This window comes from Ochotona princeps, chromosome X, assembly GCF_030435755.1.
Source record: "Ochotona princeps isolate mOchPri1 chromosome X, mOchPri1.hap1, whole genome shotgun sequence".
Lineage (NCBI taxonomy): Eukaryota > Metazoa > Chordata > Mammalia > Lagomorpha > Ochotonidae > Ochotona > Ochotona princeps.
The window spans coordinates 74,136,616-74,157,003 of NC_080865.1; the positions used below are offsets into that span (position 1 = coordinate 74,136,616).

At 40.3% G+C, this 20,388-nt stretch overlaps 1 protein-coding gene across 1 annotated transcript in view; it reads left to right on the top strand.

The window, feature by feature from the left end:
- The window catches only part of PAK3 (p21 (RAC1) activated kinase 3), a 276,680-nt gene that overhangs the window by 43,625 nt on the left and 212,667 nt on the right, over positions 1 to 20,388 (top strand). The window contains exon 2 of the mRNA XM_058658938.1: positions 4,706 to 4,800. The gene's annotated coding sequence lies outside the window, so the exon portion shown is untranslated. The remainder of the gene's footprint in view (positions 1 to 4,705; positions 4,801 to 20,388) is intronic.

Genomic DNA, 20,388 nt, shown 5'->3' on the forward strand with positions numbered 1-20,388 from the left:
TCATATAGCCTAATAGCCTACACTTTAAGTAATAAATGGATTAAGATGAATAACATTTTGTGTTCAGACTTTTCTTCTAGAAAGATTGTAAAGTGAGCTTTACATGATGTCTTCTGATTTTTAAAAGCTGTCACTCATCTGAGATTTTGGGAGACATTGGGCCTCTGAATATTTATATAATATATTTTGGTGTTTCATTATTAGTTAAGAGTTCAGAAGATTTTGGAAACTCTTTGTGCCATATAATATATGTTTGTAATCCAGATAAGGCCCCTGGGTCATCAATTTGTGACCAGTGTTATACATTTATGGAACATTGGGGCTATTAACAGGCCTGGTAATATGGTGGTCTCTAGTGAGGAGATCCAGCTTACAAGCACTTATCCATGTTCCCCATGGCCAAGGTCTTGAGGGCAAGTTTCTTTCAGCTCCCCAGTATTCTCTCACATTGAGCATACTGCCTACCAGCTGGCTTCCCTTCTGCTGAAATTTGAGGTAATGAAGCATGTGCACAGGATAACATTTAGTCCCAAATTTTCCTCCTCATAAAGAATATAATAGAATCTTCACCAACCATCTGATAAGCCCCAAGCACTTCTCACCAGAGTGTATATGACTTTACCTGCCTTCACAATCTCATCTGAGAACATTGCCTTTTGGCGCTTTTTATTGCTTTTGCTCCATTGATACAATCATGCAAGATCTTCCTAGCAAGGTTATTAGCATTGCTCTTGCTGGCAGGTCTTCCAGTAGAATTGGTGTGGTCTAGGGCAAAGAGTTTGTGTCTCAAAGCTTGGAGATATTGGCTCAGTTCTCAGATAAGTGATCTGATACAACTTATTTAACCTTCTTGGAGCTCAATTTCCTTAACTATACAAATGAGAAAAATAACATCTGCCTCTCTTATCTCCCAGGGCTGCTATGGTTAAAGTAAGATAATATGTATGAGAACACGTTGAAATAAGAATATTTTACAACTGTGAGGGTTTAGTATCTTTATTAAATCAACAAAGTAATTATAAAGCACTTACAGTGTACAAGAGAAGATGACATTTAGCCAGGACATGCCAAAGGAGACCAAGGGCCAGCTGCTTGCATGAGTTTATAGCATGAGAAAAAAGATGCTCCTCATTGGGACTGGAGCCAGTGTTGTAAAAACCAGAGCTGGCCAGGGCTGAGATGTGTAGACTGCATGATTAGATTGCGCTGAAAGGGGGTGTCCATGGATGAATACTTGGAGGGAGTCACATTTAAACTGTGTTTTAAGGGAAATATTTGACAGGTTAAATCTGGCTGGAGAAAGAGAAAGAACATTCTGGACAAGCCAGCAGCAAAAAGAGCAGGCTGAAATGATGTGTACTGAAGTCCTAATCTACATGATTCAAATAGTAGCTGGCAAATTATTACTTTTTCAGATTCTTCCATCATTGGGAAGATAATAGAACGTATTCTCCTGAAACCAATGTATAGGCCAAGTAGGGTTGTGGGTACAGTTGATTCTATCACAGGACAGCAAAGTGAAGTGGTCATACTAATAGTTTTCACTCCATGGGGCTGTTCTGACTTTTTAAAACACTTAATGCAAGCCACACTATTGTGGGCATTTGGGGAGTGAACCAGTAGGTGGAAGATCTTTCTCTTTCTCTGCCTTTCAAATAAATAAAATTATTAAAATAAAAAGGTGATGCATGTTAAATATTTAGCGCAGCATTGGATCCATGACTGATACTCATAAATGCTAGCCCTCATCCTCATCACCTTTACCAATTTTCATTTTACACTGGAGTCAGAAAACCATAACATGGGCTTCAACACCTGCATGATTTTAGTTGTGTGAACTTGAGGTGGTTATATAATCTTCCTGTTTCTCAGCACCCTGGTCTTTAAAGATGGAAATGACCATGGTGTCAAGGCGAACACTATTCTGAGGATTAAATGAGTTAATCCAGGTTAAATGCATATCACTATCTGGAAATGCAGTAAGCACTCTTAGATGTTAGCCACTCCAATTGTTACAGCCAGTTGGTGATTAATATGTATGATGGCATACCCCCCAAAATGAAGAATTTGAGTAAAATACACAAAAATTATACTAAATCCTACTAAAGTATAACTCCTAATTATCATTATGACATCAAGTTTTTAAAAATTCTTTGAGAAGACTAGAGTGCAGAAAATGGCTTCGTTTTGAGATTTGGGAACATTTTATTAAACATTTGTTGAGCACCTACTCTCAAAAAAACACTTGCTTTAAAAATGTAAAATATTATTACATTATATTAAAAATAGAAAAATAATGAGAGGGAATAATAATGATTAGAGGCAAAGCCTCTAATTTTAAAAAAAAGATGATCAGAGAAGTCCTCACAGAGAAGGCTGTCTGATTCCTGTCCTTAAGGAAATGAGGGAGTAAGCCATTTAAGTAGACAAGAACACTCCAAGAATAGCCAAAACATACTTGCCATTTAAGAATCCACGAAGAGGGGCCAGTGTTGTGGCACCATGAGTAAAGCTGTCTTCTAAAATGGTAGCATCCCATATGGGTACCAGTTCGTATCTGATTGCTCCACCTCTAATAATGCTCAATGCCAATGACCTGGGAAAAGCAGAGGGAGATGGCTCCAGTAGTTGGGCCCTTCCCATTTGCGGGGAAGACCTGGATGAAGTTTCTTACTTTGCTCTGGCCTAACCCTGGTCTTTTCAATCATCTGGGGTGTGAATCAGTGAATGGAGGATCTCTCTGCATGTCTCCCTGTCTGTAACTCTGGCTTTTGAATAAATATATAAGTGAATCTTTAAAAACATGAAATCAACCACCAAAAGCTCATGTCATAGAGACATGGTGAAAAAGAGGAAGAACAATAGAATGGGAGAAACAGGATAGCAGAATACAGAGGTTACATGGGGCCACTTTGTTTGGGACCTTGTTGGTCATTGTGATGACTGACATTTACAGAGAGTGATATGGAAAGCCAAGGAGAAGCTTGTCTAGGAAGTGCATGATCTGACTTACCTCAGCAATTTGGTTCTCCTTTAAGCAGTAAGGTCTGTCCCATAGCTCCTTGATGATAATTAACAAAAGACAGGAGCCCAGCAGTTCCTGCAGAACTGTCCCTACTGGGTTGAGACCTCTAGGCAATATGCTCATTGATCCAGAGGGTGATGCAAAAAGGAAGTGATAACATGGAGAAAGGGGGAAAGAGATGCAGTTTCAGAGCACTGGTAGGGCTTCAGTTAGTGCAATTATAACACCGAACAAGCACCTGTTCATCCAGCTTTGACTCAAAACCTTCACCACCTCAAGAACTTGCTCAGTATCTTGCAAGACCTTTCAAAGTCAAAAAATCTTTTGACAGGTTTACTGAAAATTCTCCTTCTTTTTGCAACTGGTTGGCAGTAGTCCTAGCCCTACTACTACCTGAACAACCCAGAACAAGGTTTTTGTAGGAAAACACTTGAGATATTTTTAAATATGATTTTTAGCAATATGAAGAGAACAGATTTCATGTATTTCAAAGACACATCTCAAATAACATAACCATAGTTTCATCCCTCCTTTTTCCTTTTTCTCTCTTGATTTTTGCAATAATATACTCTCAATTTACTTTATAATCAAGAGTTTAATACTCTGCTAAATATAGGGTTCAAGCAGTAAAAAGACCATTGTTCCACAGAACAGCAAAAAGCTATAAGCCTTATAAAAGGCTTATTGTTTGATCGATTGATTTGAAAGAGAGAGAGAGAGAAAATCTTCTATCTGTTGGTTTACTTCTAAATGGCCACAATGCATGGGGCTGGGCCAGCCTGCAGCCGGGAACCAGAAGTCAGAAACCAGGAGCTTCACCAAGTCTCTCATGTGGCTGACAGAGGGGCCCAGTACTTTGGTCATCTTGTGCTGTTTTCCAAGCACATTAGCAGGAAGCTGGATTGAAAGTGGAGCAGCATAACCTTAATGAAAAATATAAGATCAATAACCCTTTCAATACTGTTTTTGCTACAACTCATGAGTTTTTATATTTTTGTTTTATTTTCATTTATTCAAAATAGTCTCTTTTCTCTTATTAAATTCTTCACTGACTCATAAAAAAAAAATAAAGCAGCTGGGACACAAACCAGTGCTCAATGGGATGCTGGCACTGTAAGTAGCAGCTTTACTTGCTGTGCAACAACAGAGACCTATAAGTGATAACCTTCTGAAGGTAGGTGAGCATCCTGTATATCCCCACAACATTTCTCCTTGTCAGGGCCTATGTCTTTGGCCCCTTCAATAGTCACTCCGATTGAGAAATTTCCTTTATCAATCTCACGTCACTGCTACGGAAGTGTTTCATTTCCTCAGTGATTCTCTTAAAATGTTTTTTTGGAATTAAACAGAAGCTGTCAGAAGGGAATATTGCTTGCGGATCTAGAAATTGTACTTTGATTAATTCAACCTAAAGTTGTGTTCTGTTTTTAGTAGCAAAAATAACCCAGGTAAATGAAGCTGCCAGCTCAAATTATTCTTTGAGTGTCAATTCAAACCCTAAGATAGTTTTGGCTGTTTGATTTGTTGTTTGGCTGAGTTGTTGGTTGGTTGAACCATTAGTTTGTTTCTACTGTAGCTGCTGTTCAAGCACATCTTTCTTTATACTGGTCTCAAAGAACATATTTCCAAAGTTTTGAGAATTTTTCTCATCTTATTTAAAATTTATCTCTTTTCTTTTAGCTCAGTATTCCAGTCCATCTGAACTCATTTGAATCTCCATTTTGTTCTTAAATCTACTTGATATCACTGGCGGTTTTGAGTTATCTTCAAACGTGGTAAGTACATTTTCTGAATCATCTAAATTATTAATAAAATAGCTTATGTTCCTTTTCTGAAGACCTTTCTACTAATTTCCACCTATGCTTTGGGTAAAAGTTTATAGCGAAATGTTCATGTATTTGACTGTACTATAAATGATAAATGTTCATTCATGAGAAGGTTACATTTGACAATTTCAAAAACACTTTAAATTCAAAATATGTTGTTTTCACAAAAAACAGGATGAATGAACATGATTCAAAATTGGATATTTTTGCTTTTGAAAATGGTAATAGTAGTGTCATTTCTTTTTTTTTTCAATCATAGAAATCATGTCGGCTTGTTTTAAAGGTCAACAGTATATACAAGTATATTTGTAGATAGCAAAGGTCTCAGTGATTCTCTATATTGAAATCTGCATACTAGGTGACTGCATATGGTTTTGTGTGTATGTAGATGGACATCTATGACCATATTATAGAAACTGTTTTGTGACTACCTTTTTATACCTACAGTTTTTTTTTGAAATAGCTTTCCTTGTCATGACATAATCTTACCATTTTCTTCATGATAGCAACATAGTGTGTTCTTTTGTATTGATGTTTTATAATTTATGTCATCAATCCATATTGACAGACTTGGGCATTTTTTTTTTTTTTGCTGTTACAGTGTTACATGATGGTTTTTTTTTTTTTTTTTTTTTTTTGCTGGCTTGATGAGAGATGCTTGATGCTTGGTTGTTGCCCTCTCTGAATTACCCATCCCATCATCCTTTGTGTGTCTTGTGGTGAACTACCTTGTTTCTGAGCAACTCTCCCTGATGTATACCTCCCACTTTGACCAAGTAGTACCAATTGCAGGACCCCATATTCTCATTCTCACCTGTATCTTCATTCTCACTTTCACATATTATTCTTCTGTCGGTGTTCCTGTGTACATATATGCACTTCGCAGAAGAAGTGCATTTTTGCTCTGAACTTCCAGAATTTGCAGTTTGCTCTGAATGCCCAGAATACATTAAGAGAATGAACCAGAGAATCAGTTTCGTGTTTCAATATTAGCAGTACCTGCCACACTGTATGATGTTGGATAAGTTCTTTATTCTTTCTGGAACTGGTTATCCTTACCAATGGAATGAAGATACTCCCATCTGAGATATTTCGAACAGCTGGGTGCCTGGCTGATATTAAGCACTTCATAAAACTAAGCTGCTATTATTACCACCATCATGGGTGTTCATATTACCTCTTCCATAGAGTTATTGTGAAGATGAGATGAGAAATTCGATAAATGATACAACACTGTGCTTAACATAAACTGAATGCTAAATAAATGATAGCAGTTATTGACTACATTCCCATTTCCATTGGGTTACTTACTTCATTCTCTCTGTGTTACTCCTTTTTGTGTTCATGTTTCTTTATCCTCATCAAATTTACAAATTCTTCAACAGTATTCTCTGGCTCCCTACCCCTAGAAATCACAAAAGAACTAGTAATGAGCATTATTGTTACTCCTTAAAATTTAGGTGACTGAATATTATGATCAGTTTTTCTAAACACCTTTCCAGTTGTATTGTTTGTTAGTTCGAAGGAACTTCTCCCATTAACTTATCAACTTGTCTTCATTCCTAGGGCAATTATTTATATTCTAACCACTGAGCTACTGATCACAGAATTCATAATCTATAGACTCTTAGCACTGGAAAATGTTTCAGAAACCAGTTGTCTGGTTTAGATGAAAATGTGAGAAGAATGGATTTGCAAGCCACTCTTGGGCCTTTTCTATCTACATTGGGAAGGACATTAGGATAGCAAACCTAATGCAGGCCACCATGAAGTCCAGCTTTAGTTCATGACTCCACAGAGCAGTGAAAGCAATTTTCAGCAAATTGTTAATAATAGCACATCATTCCCTCCCTCAAAACCCTCCAGTCTTTTTATTCCATGTAATAGAGCTTCCAATTTCTTTCCCATGGTCCAGAAGGCTGTAAATAATTGGGCCTCCGTTTATCACTCTGAATTCATCTTGTTTTGTTCTTCCCCTTGCCTATTCTGCACCACCCGTACTGACCTTCTGTTCTGAGAACAGGTCAAGCTCATTACTTCAGTGCTTTACTTAGGTTGTGATCTTTTGCCAGGATTGAATACCATACTTATCCCGACTTCCTCATGCTTCTCTTTGTCCTTCGAATTTCCACTTAGATGATATTATCTCAGAAAATGATAAAATTCCTTCCCTGTATATCCTGTCTCAAGTAAGTTCCCATTTTCTGACCCAACCTTTATTCTCAAACTTGTTGATTCTCCGCTTCACTCCACATTAAAAATCACCCAGAAAACAATAAAAAGTAAAACAATGCACAGTGTCCTTCTAGTCCAAGTAAATCAGAACTATTGGTGAAGCCTTGGTACCTGAAGCTCCCTCAGGGGATTTAATGTGTACCCATAGTTGGCAGCCTCAGCTCTAATAAGCTTGTTTATTTCCTTCTTGGCATGTATCATGAGCTATGATTATTTTGCTTATTTCATCTATTTATTCATTACATTTGTACTGAGCTCCTATCATGTGCCAGACCCTACTCAAAGTACAGAGATTAAAATAGTGAACCAAAGCAGCACAAATTCTAATTTTCATTGAACTTCCACTTTACTGGGGAAGACAGATCATAAAACAAGGTCAGTAGAATATGTAGTCAAGCATATGTAGTAATGCAAGCTTAATGGGTCTTTTGAGAGATAATTGGGACTAGATGATATCAGAAGGATGAGGCCTTGGTTGAAAAAGATTAGTGCTCTTCTACAAAGAAATAGTGGAGAGCTTGCTCCCTCACTCTGTGCTTGAAAAGGATGAGGTTATGTGAGGACACCCTGAAGCCACATATAAGGCAAGAGAAGAGGCTTCCGAGTGAAACTTACCTTTCTGGCACCTTGATCTTGGATTTCCCAGACCCCAGAACTGTGAGAAGTAAGTTGCTGTTGTTTAAGCCAACCAGTTGGTGATAATTTTTTAAGGAAGGCCAAGCTGACCCAAGATATGTAGTCTGTTAGATAAGAAATACCGAGAATTAAAAAAAAATAGAAAATGGAGGTGATTTGTTGGAGGAACATATGTTTTAGATACAGAACCTTAGCTGAATCTTGAGTAAATATCTGAAATAAATGAGAGCTCTGGCTATCTAGATATGGGACAAAGAAGAGTCTGGGCAGATTTGCTGTGTCTGGTTCATTTCCGGTGTGTTTAAGGACCAGCAAGGGAGCCAATGTGGCTGTATATTTGTAGAACAAGAGGTAGAGTTGTAGAATATAAGTTCAGCTATTAACAAACGGCCAAGTAATAGGAGCTTTGAAGGTTACTGTAAGAACTTTGGCTTTTATTGAGTATAATGCAGTATCATCATGCAAAGAGCTACATAATCTGTTTCACATTTTAATAAGCTCACTGTATCTGCTATGTTGAGAATAAACTGAAAGTGGAAAATGAAGCAAACAGTAGAACTATCTTGGAGGCTACTGCAGTGATCTGGGTGAGAGATGATGGTGGTTTGAATAAGGGTGATATAAATGGTAGTGATATGGGTACCAATGGTCAAGGTACACACTTCATCTTTTGAGAGCTGTGATGAAAATGTTCACGGAAATGAAATTAAATGATATATTTATTTCCATGTAAAAAACTGAAATCCGTGCATATGAGTAATTTTTAAAAAGATGAAAATATGTATTACAAAAACACAGATTTCAAAGAAAATTTTATACCAAAATCAATTTTTAATTCCATTTTATCATGGGTTTATGAAGCCCCCTCACAGGGCATGCAGGATTTTCTGAACAGACTGTATGTTGAATTGATAATCTAGAATAATGCAATTATTATTTAGCTGGAAAGGACCATCGTAAGGGTAGATTTTAAGGTAAAATATCAAGCAATTAGTTTTGAACTTGATGAACTTGAGGTACTTCTGTTGTCTGAGTGTTTATGTCCTCTGAAACTCTTTTCATACATCTTATTTATATTTATTATTTATTTGAAAGGCACAATGACAGAGACAGAAGGGTGAAGTGAGAAAGAGAAACAGAATGCATATGCACCAGTTCACTCCCCAAATGCCAAGTAGTGAACTCCCATGGGGTCTCCCATGTAGGTGGCAACTAGTGAAATACTTGAGCGATCTTCTGTTGCTTCCCAGACTGCATTGGGAGGGAACTACATACTAAATGGAGGTGAGACTCAGTCCAAGGCACTCTAATATGGAATGCTAACATGCTAAGTAGCAACTTAACCCACTGCACCTCAATGCCAACCACCACCTTCCCTTAAAAATTATTGTTGAAGCTGTAAAATGCTAAATATTATAATGAAAATAGACACGAGACAGCTGAATAGTAATCTATAGCCATTTTAAGGTGTATAGAACCTGGTTGTATATAAGCTAAAATTGAAATGTCAATGAAGTAGTCACAGGATGTGGTTAAGAACTTGCATTTTTTTAAACATATTGGTTACTCAATACTATGTCAATTCATTCCATAATGTTATAAATTGTTGCTGATGTTATGTTGGGGCTTTTAATTGATTGGGATGATACTCTGCTAGCTCTACCTTCAGACCAGAGATAGTCTCCCCAACAAGCCGTTGAACTTATCTGGACAATAAGATGCTGGACTCTATGCTTGGTAAATGCTTGCAAGAAGAATCTCAACTGAACTTGAACTGTGGTAATGCAACAAGGTGGAGGAATCCACCATGAGGGGAGGGTTTGGGGAGGGGTGGGGGGAATCCCAGTACCTATAAAACTGTGTCACATAATGCAATGTAATTAATAATAAAAAAATAAAAGTAAAGTAAAAATAGGCTAAAAAAATTATTGTTGAAATCCTAACAGCTAAGGTGATGGTGTTAGTGGAACCCTTGGATAGGTCAAAAGGATGGAATTCTAATGAATAAGACTATGATCTTTGCAAAAGAGTCTTGAAAGGGAACTTTATCTTTTCCAGTACATGAGGACACAACACAAAGGTGCCATTTTTTTCTAATCCTTTATAATCTTTATTTTTTTAAAATGTATAATTTTTTAAGTCATTAATTACATTGTATTATGTGACACAGTTTCTTAGATACTGGGATTCTCCCCTCCCCTCCCCAAACCCTCCCCCCATGGTGGATTCCTCCACCACATTGCATAACCACAGTTCAAGTTCAGTTGAGACTACGAAGGTGCTATTTATGAGCAAATGAGTTGTCACCAGATATTTTTAAGATATTCATCTTGGACTTAGCTCCAGAAATGCAAGAAAAATCTGTAAATTCCTGTTGCTTGTAAGGGACCCAGTTTATAGCATGTTTTTATAGCAGGCCAAACATACTGTGGCAAGTAGGGTATTAGACATCCTGCTGGACATTTTAGGTAGACAATTGTATATATATATACCTGGTGTTCAAAGAAGTGTTATCTGGAAATAGAACTTTGAGACTCATAAGACTACATGATAGCCTAGAGAGAAAGTTAAGGTAGAAAAGATATGAGATCCAAGAACTGAGCCTGAAAGCATTCCAAAACCTAAAGTTTAGATGGAAGGAAGACTGGGAAGAAGTATCCAGAGAAGAAAAAAATGTCAATAGAATATAGTTGCCAGAAGCCAAGAGAACCTTCCACATTGCCTAGCAAATAGTAGGTACTTGGCACATGTTGCTTAATAGGAAGTTAGTAGGGAAGGAAAGAAAGAAGGAAGCAAGCAAGGAAGGAAAGGACAGGAGGGAAGAAAGAAAACTCAGAATTGAGCAAAAAATAAATAAAATTGGTGAATTGAGTGGTGGGTGTGGAGTTGCAGTAGGATAATTCACCACTTGCAATGCTGACATCTCGTATGAGAGTGCTGATACTGTGCTTCCAATTCAAAACTCTGCTAGTGCACCTGGGAAGATAGCAGAAAATGGCCCAAGTAGTTGGGCTGCTTGCACCCGTGTGGATGGAATCACCTGGCTTAGGAGTCAAGAATTTCTGGAGTGAACCGAAGGGTTGAAGATCTCTCTTTCTCTATGTCTCACCTTCTGTAACTCTTGTCTTTCAAATAGAAAAAGAAATAAATCTTTTTTAAAATTAACAGGTGAATTGAGTAGCATCTTCCTATTAATTCTAGTAATTCCTGCCACAGGTCTGGTACATTAGACTTGCCCCAGGCCCAGACAATCTGGAATAGGTTAGCATGGCACAATCACCTTTGCTAAGAGGACATGCTTGACTCTTCAGTCTACTGTTCAGGTTGATGGATTGCAAAAATTGGTTGTGGCCAGGCAACACCACACAGCTCAGCAGTGCACCAAAAGATAAAGCCCTTTGCATCATCATTATTCTCTGGACATGTTATCAGTGATGTGGGGTGTGTATGAGACACATGCTACACTGGCATCCTAGCCGTGCCCCCCTTGCTCAAGGATAAGCTAAATCGTCACGTAACTCGGGCCAATCAGCACCTCAAGAAGCAGCAACCCTGACCTATGCAGTGGCTAAAACCTCTGGCACCTGCTTTATCTCAGCTGCTGCATTGCACAATCCTCACAGTGTGAGGTGATGCTTTGGCTCAGTGAGGCTCCCCCAGAGTCTATGACTCAGCTGTTGTTGGAAAGATAGCATGGCCCAGTGCCAGGCTGGCACATAGAAGGCACTCAGCAACTTTTGAATGAATAAACCCTTTGGGACTCAGGGAAGTGATGCAAGGGTAAGGAAATAGTGTTTCTTTTTCTGTGCCTTCTTCGTCATCTCACTGTGTGCTTAGCCATAGCTCTATGCAAGGGCACAGCCAGTAGTAAGAATACATTGTGGAATGGAAGAAGAGACAAGGAAACACCCCAAATTCAGGTGGCAGCAACCCCAAAACTGCTTTTCCCATTACCTCCTCTTGTGTTCAGATACTCCATCATATTTTTTAATATTTAATTTTTGGGCCCATTGTGGTAGCCTAGCTGCTAAAATCCTCACCTTGCATGTGCCACTATTCCATATGAGCACCAGTTCATGTCCCAAGTGGTCCACTTCCCTTCCAGCTCCCTGCCTGTGGCAGGAGAGGAGAGCCCAAATTGTTGGGACCCTGCACCAATGTGGGAGACCTAGGGGAGGCTCCTGGCTTCAGATTGGCTCAGTTCCTGCTGCTGTGGCCACTCAGGAAGTGAACCAGCAGATTGAAGATCTGTTTCTCCTTCTTTCTATACATCTGACTTTCCAATAAAAACAAATAATAAAAAATTAATTTTTCAGAGTGACAGAAAGATTTTCCACCTGCTGATTCACTCCCCAAGTGTCTGCAACAGCTGGAGCTGAGCTGATCCAAAGCCAGGAACCAAGAGTTTCTTCTGGGTCTCCCACACAGATGCAGGGTTTGGGTCATCCTCAACTGCTTTTCCAGACCACAAGCAGGGAACTGGATGGGAAGTGGAGCAGCCAGGACACGGACCGGCTCCCACAGATCCCAGTGCTTACAGGGGGAAGTATAGACAATTGAGCTATTGTGCCGGTCCCAAGACTCCATCATTGTCTTAGGAATTCAAAACATTCATTTCAAGCAGTATTGAACTAATACATAATCTGGGACACACCTGTATATTTTCTCAATGTTGTGACTATGATATTAAAATGCTACTACAAATTCTGAAAATCATGTCAGCTAACACATCCTGAGTACCTGCTGCCAGCCAAGCACTAGGCTAAGACTGTACAAATATTGCCTGTTGTGCTTCCTCCAACAGTGACCCACACAGTGCACTTATTTGTGGCCACGGCTGTTGTTTTTATTGAACAGAAAAGATTCAAGTTACAAAGGGATAGAGTTAAGATTCAAAGCCAGCTCATTACAGAATCACTCCCTGTATGGTTTCTATTATACTGTCAGTTAGTCCTCTCAACAGTGCAGATCAGATTAGATCAGATAAGTTCTCTGCTTAAAAGCCTCCAGTGGTGGGGCTAGTGTGTTGGTGTAGCAAGCTAATCCTCTGCCCTGTGGTAGCAGCATCCCATACGGGTGCTGATTCATGTCCTCATTGCACCACTTCCCATCCAGCTCCTTACTGATGGCCTGGCAAAGCAGCAGAGGACGGCTCAAGTTCTTGGGCCCCTGGGCCCATGTGGGAGGCCCAGAAAGAAGCTCCTGGTTCCCAGCTTCAAGTCAGCTTAGCTCTGGCTTCTGTGGCCATTTGGGGGAGTGAACCAGAGGATGGGAGTCCTTCTCTCTCTGTTTCTCCTTTTCTCTGTTAAATCTGTTTCAAATTTTTTTTAAAAATCTTTTAAAAAATAGCCTCCAGTGGTTTCCCATCACACTTAGAATAAAATTCAGCTTTCTTCCTGGGCCATGAAGACCTGACCAAGTCTAATTTTTGCCTACTTCTGCAGTATCCCAACCCCATGAAAGCTGTGGAGTAGGTGTTAGAGCAGTAATTGTGTGAGGGTTTGGACCTAATTGTTTCACTAAGTTAGATACCTACCACTGTTTACAGACTTCCTTTGAGAAATGTCTTCTGCCTTCCAGCCACCCTGAAAGTCACTTAAAAATATTTATTTAAAAAGTAGAGTTGTGGGCCCGGCGGCGTGGCCTAGCAGCTAAAGTCCTCGCCTTTAACGCACCGGGATCCCATATGGGTGCTGGTTCTAATCCCGGCAGCTCCACTTCCCATCCAGCTCCCTGCTTGTGGCCTGGGAAAGCAGTCGAGGATGGCCCAAGGCTTTGGGACCCTGCACCCGCGTGGGAGACTCGGAAGAGGTTCCTGGTTTCCGGCTTCGGATCGGCGCGCACCGGCCCGTTGCGGCTCACTTGGGGAGTGAAACAACGGATGGAAGATCTTCCTTTCTGTCTCTCCTCCTCTCTGTATATCCGGCTTTCCAATAATAATAAAATCTTTAAAAAAAAAAAAGTAGAGTTGTACAAGGAAAGGACACACACACACACACAAGCTTCCATCTGCTGATTCACCTGCCGAAGCCAGGAGCCAGGGGCTTCTTTCAGTTTTTGCACATGCCAGAGTCACAGTCAGTGGCTTAAGTGCTATGCAACAGTGCCAGCTCTGACAGCCATGTCTCTATGAGGTGGAAGCTGCCTGTGTGGTCAGTATACTCATTGTTGCTGGAGGATCTATTGGTGTACGAGGATACTTTAAAAGGTTTGTGGAACATAGTATTAAAACCCAAGCTTATTGGCACTTTCACGGTGGTGTTTCAGGCTAATCATCCACCTGCAAGTCCCAGCATCCTGTAGGCTCATTTGTGTTCTGGTTGCTCCACTTCTGATCCACCTCTCTGTTTATGGCCTGGCAAACAGCAGAGGATGGTCCAGCACATTGGGTCCCTGCACCCATGTGGGAGATCAAAAGGAAACTCCTGGCACTCAGTTTCAAATCAACTCATCTCTCGCCATTGCAGCCATTTGGGGAGTGAATCAGTGGATTGAAGACCTCTCTGCCTTTACTTCTGTCTTGGTGAAAATTTGACTTTCAAATAAATAACTAATGTTTTAAAAAACCAAGTTTATTATGGTACAAAAAAATTTTAGACTCAAAGATAATTTCTTCATAATTTACTTTTTATGAGTTTGTGATGGACCTTTTTATGCATGGATTTAAAGAACTCTAGCACCAAAATAAATTTATCTTGTAACCCCATTTCTCATGAACTTTTTTGAGTGCTGTCATATCTTAGTATTCATCCCTTCTTACTTGTAAGATTGCAGGAGGCTTCTGGGTCCTGCTCAGCACCAATAAGAATATGTCAGTCAATGGCCAATAGAAGCCCAAATTCTCATTCTGTAACTGAGGGCTTTGGAGATATTATACTACATGTCAAGGGCAATATGGAGACTGAGCACTGGACTAGAACACCAATTATCTGTATTTCATTACAACTGTTTTACTTACTACCTAGGAGATCATAGGCACGTTCTTTTGCTTTTCTAATCCTCAGTTTCCTTATCAGTCATTGAAAACAGTTATTTATATTCCCTAAGGGGTTGCTTTGAAAGGAAAATGAAATGATTTATTTGAAAAAGTTCTGTGAAGTACATAGCTTGCATCATAGTAATGCATATTGAGGGTTTTCTTTATCTCAGATAGTGCTCTAAGTTTTTCATATGTATTATTCCCATAATTTGTAAGTGGCAGAAATGAGGTAAAGAGCAAAGATCAACTGATTTATTCATCATCATCCAGCTGGTTAGTTGAAGAGTCAGGTTGTGACTCTTGGAAGCCTGACTTACAATTGGGTTTTATTTGGGAGTGATGGGAGTGATATTATTTCACAGAAGTATCGCAGTTCTGCGATCACAGTATCCACATGCTATAAACCTGTCCCTTCTCACTGAGGCACATGCTAATCTCCTTAACTTGATACTGTTTTCCTGTTTAGTGCGGGAAGTCCTCAATCTTTTCTTAAAACTAAAATTTCCCAAAGGAACCTGATGCCCTAAAAAGCATAACCTTTCCATTTCCAGAAAGGAGTGTGGGCTCCTAGTGAACTGCTGGCTTTGTGCCTTCACAAGTACTGAACCAGGTGTAATGTTTTATTCTAGTCAACTGGGGATACAGCAATGATCAAAAACAAATACATAAACAAACCTGCTCTCTGCATCATTTATTTAGGATTCTTTCCCAAATGCCAAAACCTAACCTCACTCTGAGAAAACATTAGCTAAAATGCAATTGCGGGAAACTACAAAATAATTGGCTTAAATGAGTCAAATTGTGAAGGTCATTGATGACAGACAAATACTGAGAAAGTTTCACAGATTGGAGACAGCCAGACAAGTGAGAACTAAATAGATGAGATCTAAAACAGGAAACGAATGTTTGTAGAAAAACGAGGAAAAAGTTGATGAAAGTCTGTAAATTAGTTAACAGCCCTATATCAATGCTAAATTATGTATTTTCAGTAATCTTATTATTATTATATAAGGTGTTAACAGTAGGGGAAGATAAGTGACGGGCACATGACAACTCTCTGTACTATTTTTGTCATTTCCCTGGGAAGTGTAAAATTTTTTTCCAAGTAAAAAGTAACAAACATCCCCACCCTTCTGGAGCTTACCTGCTGGGGAAGGGGAAGGAGAAACATGAATGGAAGGATACAGTGAGGAAAATGATGAGCAAGTTATATCAGAAAATAATGGGTGCTATGGAGGAAACTGAAATGGGAAAGGAAGGTAAGAGGGAGAAGGGCATTTTTTAAATAAGATAGACATTGCAGCCTCACTGAGATGACATTGGAACCAAGACAAGGCGAGAGTGGATGGGATGCAGCACTGAAAGAGACATGCCAAAACCTCGAAGGTATGGCACGCCTGGCCTGTTTAAAAAAAGACAAGAAGTCCTGTGTGGCTCCAATAGAATAAGCAAGGTCAGTTTGCCTTATGCTGTGCCCCTTTAGGTAGCAGAGAGAGCCTGGCCAGCAGAGTCACTGAAGACAGAATAGCGAAGGGAAGGAAAGAGCAAGAAGTGAAATGGCTGAGGTTCTAGAATCTATGTCCAATTTCTGGCCTATAGGAAACAGACCATTATTAAGCACCATAACACAATTCAGAATCTCCTGTGCTTTATTTTCCTGCAAGCACTGAAATATAATTACTGCAGAGTGTAGCCCTGATAGCACAGCCTGTGACATTGTCCTGATTTTGTGAAGTGTAAACCCACAAGAAATGTCATAGATCACATAAAGGAGTGGGTTGATTTACCTTGGCTTTAAAGGTGAAAGTGATGAAAAATCCAAAGCATCTTTCTGCTGGTTTGGTTTCTATTTATTATCAGGAGTCCTCAAAGTTATCCAGTTAGCCCCGTTTGGATGATGTGGGCCTGCTCATGCTTGTGCTGAACAATATGCAGGGAATGGCATCCAGGCTGAAACAGCCCCATGCCCTGAAGCAGACCGGTAGGTACACAGGCCAGGGACCACTGGGGTTTTCTGAGGCCCCTTCCTGAAAGCCATGACCGAGTACAATCCCTCTTCCCTACCTGTGCTGAAGCACAAATTCACACTGAGTGAGCTACAGAGCCAGCCTGCTGCTGCATGGGAGACTTTTAGATTGCAGTCATGTATTAGGAACATGTCGGCTAATCCACACAAGAGTGCTCACCTTGCCTCTCTAACATTACAAAGATTGGATGAAAGGATTTGCTGGATAGTATTCTGGAAACATAAAATATTGCATAGGTGTAAAACATTATCACCACTGTCACTATGTATGTATGGGAAGGGCAAAGAAAATAGACATCCTACAGCCAGTGTTGTCTGCCTCCTTGTTTCATGTTGTAGAGGAGGCAAACTCCAGGTTTTTTTTAAAAGGTTATTTATTTGTGAGAGAGAGGGAGAAAGAGAGAGAGAGAGAGAGAGAATCTTCCATCCACTAGTTCACTCCTACAAGAACCAAGGCCAGTCCAGGCAGAAGCCAGTAGCCAGGAGGATCATCTGGGTCTCCCACATGGGTGCAGAGGCCAAATTACTTGGGCCACCTTCCAATGCTTTCCCAAGTGCATTACCAATGTGTGTATTGGAAGTGGAGCAGCCAGGACACTTATCAGGCACTCATATGGGATGCTGATGTCAAAGGCAGCAGCGTTACCCACAATGCCACATCACCTGCCTTCCCCCTGCTTTGAAACAGTGATTATCATGTTGCATCAAGCACTCTGGTGGATGCCTTGCATGCATTATTTCATTTGTTCTTCACAATGACTCATTAAAGTAGATATTGTTACTCCGCCCTTTTTGTGAGTCAAGTTAAGCGAGGCTCAACTATGTATCAGAACATGTACATGGGGCCCAGTGCAGTGGTCTAGCAGCTAAAGTCCTCGCCTTGAATGTGCCACAATCCCATATGGGCACCAGTTCTAATCCTGGCAGCCTCACTTTCCATCCAGCTCCCTGCTTGTGGCCTGGGAAAGCAGTTGAGGATGGCCCAAAGCCTTGGCACCCTGCACCCACGTGGGAGACCTGGAAGAGAATCTGGGCTCCTGGCTTCGAATTGGTGTAGCACTGGACATTGTAGTCACTTGGGGAGTGAATCATCGGACAGATGATATTTCTCTCTGTCTCTCCTCCTCTCTGTACATATCTGACTTTGCAAAAAAAATAATTTTTTAAAAAAGAACATGTACATGGTTATGCTCTGTCTCTTGAAAGCCATGATCCCATGCAAGAGATGGATTATATGATTCTATATTCTTACCTCTGTGCTAAAAATGCTTTAAAATGGTGGAAAGCAGAACCCACGAGCCAAAAGTGGCAAATATGGGTCTCCACAAAGGAAAATATCAGTTTGCTCATTAGGCTTTACACACTGAGATGGACACTAGGTAAATAGGATAGCTCCAGCTATGAAAGGTGGAGGGCAGAAGTGGGCATTTGGATGCTTGAAGAGGTGCCTAGATGCCTGGAATCCCAACTTGAAAGGCTGGACTGGGGACTGGAACAATAGTCCAACTTTGAGTACTAGAAATGTCCAGAACAGCCATCACCAACTCCACTTCTTCTTGTGCCTATGAAAGAACCAGAGACCCAGAACAGTCCTCAACCTGGCCCAAAGTTGCACCACTCTATAGCCTGCAAGTGCCTAGAACATTGGTCTTCCAGTGGCCAGGATAGTGATCACCCTCCTGCCGTCTTCCTCCCCCACCACCCCGACTGACCCCTGAGATTCAGTGGGCAGCAGTCAGTGCTAAGGAATCTCTTTTCAACATCACCTGGGAACCTGTTCCAAGTGCCTGTTTTTAGCTCTTTCGCAGAGCCTACTGAGCTTCAGGCTCTGCAAATTGTGCTTTACCAAGCCCTCTAACGTGATTCTCAAATGTGCTCCTATTTGAAATCCACTAATCTAGACTGACACGCAAAGTACCGAGTGCTGCAGACATCAGCATGCATGTGGATCATCTACTTGTGCAGCACAAAGGATGGTCTTGCTAGCGAAGGAATGGGGAAAGGCCTGCAGCGTTTGAGCCGTTCACGGAGCAGCATTGCTGTCAAACACAGCAACAATGATGGATAGATTTGCAGAGATGGGAGGGAGGGTGTAGCCAGATCTTGTTAATGTGCACCTGCATCAGAGATAACGTAGTTTTGCTGGCTCAGAGTTCCCCAGAGGTGTGTCAGCAGGGAAACTGCCACCTAGGTTCACAGTGCCTCCATGTTGGGAGGGAGCCTAGAGATTATGTACTCCAATGTCCGCCTGTTCCACTCCCTGGTAATGCAGTCTCAGCTTCCACATTACAAGGCCATAATGATAATGAGCTTGGTTTTTTATAAGATGGGGTGGAGGTGGGTAGGAAGATGAAACATGTGAACTGGTAACTACAATACTACAACACAGTATAAGTGTTATAAGTGTTGGAACCTGTGTTGTAAGAACGGGAAGCTGGGAGGAATGACTTTTTAGCTGTAGGAGGTCAAAGTTGCCTCATCGAGGAGGTGCCATTTGAGCTGAGCAGAATTTTCATAAGCAGCAATAGTGAACTTGGAATGAGGGCCACTGTCAAAAAAGAAAAGATGAGAAAATAATAAAAATATGCAAAAATATAAAAGAATGAAAATGCAGAACAAACCACACAGAACTATTCTGGAATTTCGGTTCCTGTTGTACAATATAGCCCCCTTCTTTTTCAGTCCCTAGCAATCACTGTTGTACGTTGACCACAACTTTTCCTTACTTTTCACATCTGAGAGGCATCCGTACAATGCTGTGGGTGACTGTAGTTCACAATAACCTATTATATATTTTAGGAAGAAGAAGAGAGATCAAAAGCTCCTAACATAAAGAAATGCTAAGGCGATGAGAGGCTAATGACTCTGCTCTGATATAGTACGCATTGTATACACAGAATGAAATGTCACACAGTATCCCAGAAATGTGTCTATTTATTAATGTGAGGAAAAAAAAGATTTTCTTAATACCTAACAAAGTGATAGCACTAATTACTATTTTGATCATTGCACATTTGTGCATGTGTTGATAGCACTGTACCTCACAAAAATGTACAGTATAAAGTTGAAAGAATTCTAAACGCAACTTAAATAGCTCTGGGAGTAGAGCAATTGCATTGGATCAAAATCTCTTTAATTGAAGATGCTTTTAGGAGTAATTCTGTATTATAATTACTCAAATGGGAAAAACGTGCAATCAGATGAAATAAAAAGGTCAGACTATGACTTGAGACTGTTTAGCTTTCAGTTCTGACTCCATAACTTCCTGACTGCCTGAGTTTGCCTCTTGACTTCTGCTCTCCTACCTCTAAAATGAGAATAAGCTATCATGTCAAGTTGTGGGGAAGGGAAAATAAAATAACTATGAAAGCTAACCAACACAGTGTTTGGCAGATTGCAAGAATTTGGAAACCTTTTTGGTGAGATATATATCAAAGTCGTTATATATATAAAAGTTGTATATATATATATATATATATATATATGCAAATGGGATGTTTTTCCTGGGCTGCTGGGAATTGAACTAGAAGTACTGTATGTAGGGCCCGGCGGCGTGGCCTAGCGGCTAAAGTCCTCGCCTTGCACGCACCTGGGATCCCATATGGGCGCCAGTTCTAATCCCGGCAGCACCACTTCCCATCCAGCTCCCTGCTTGTGGCCT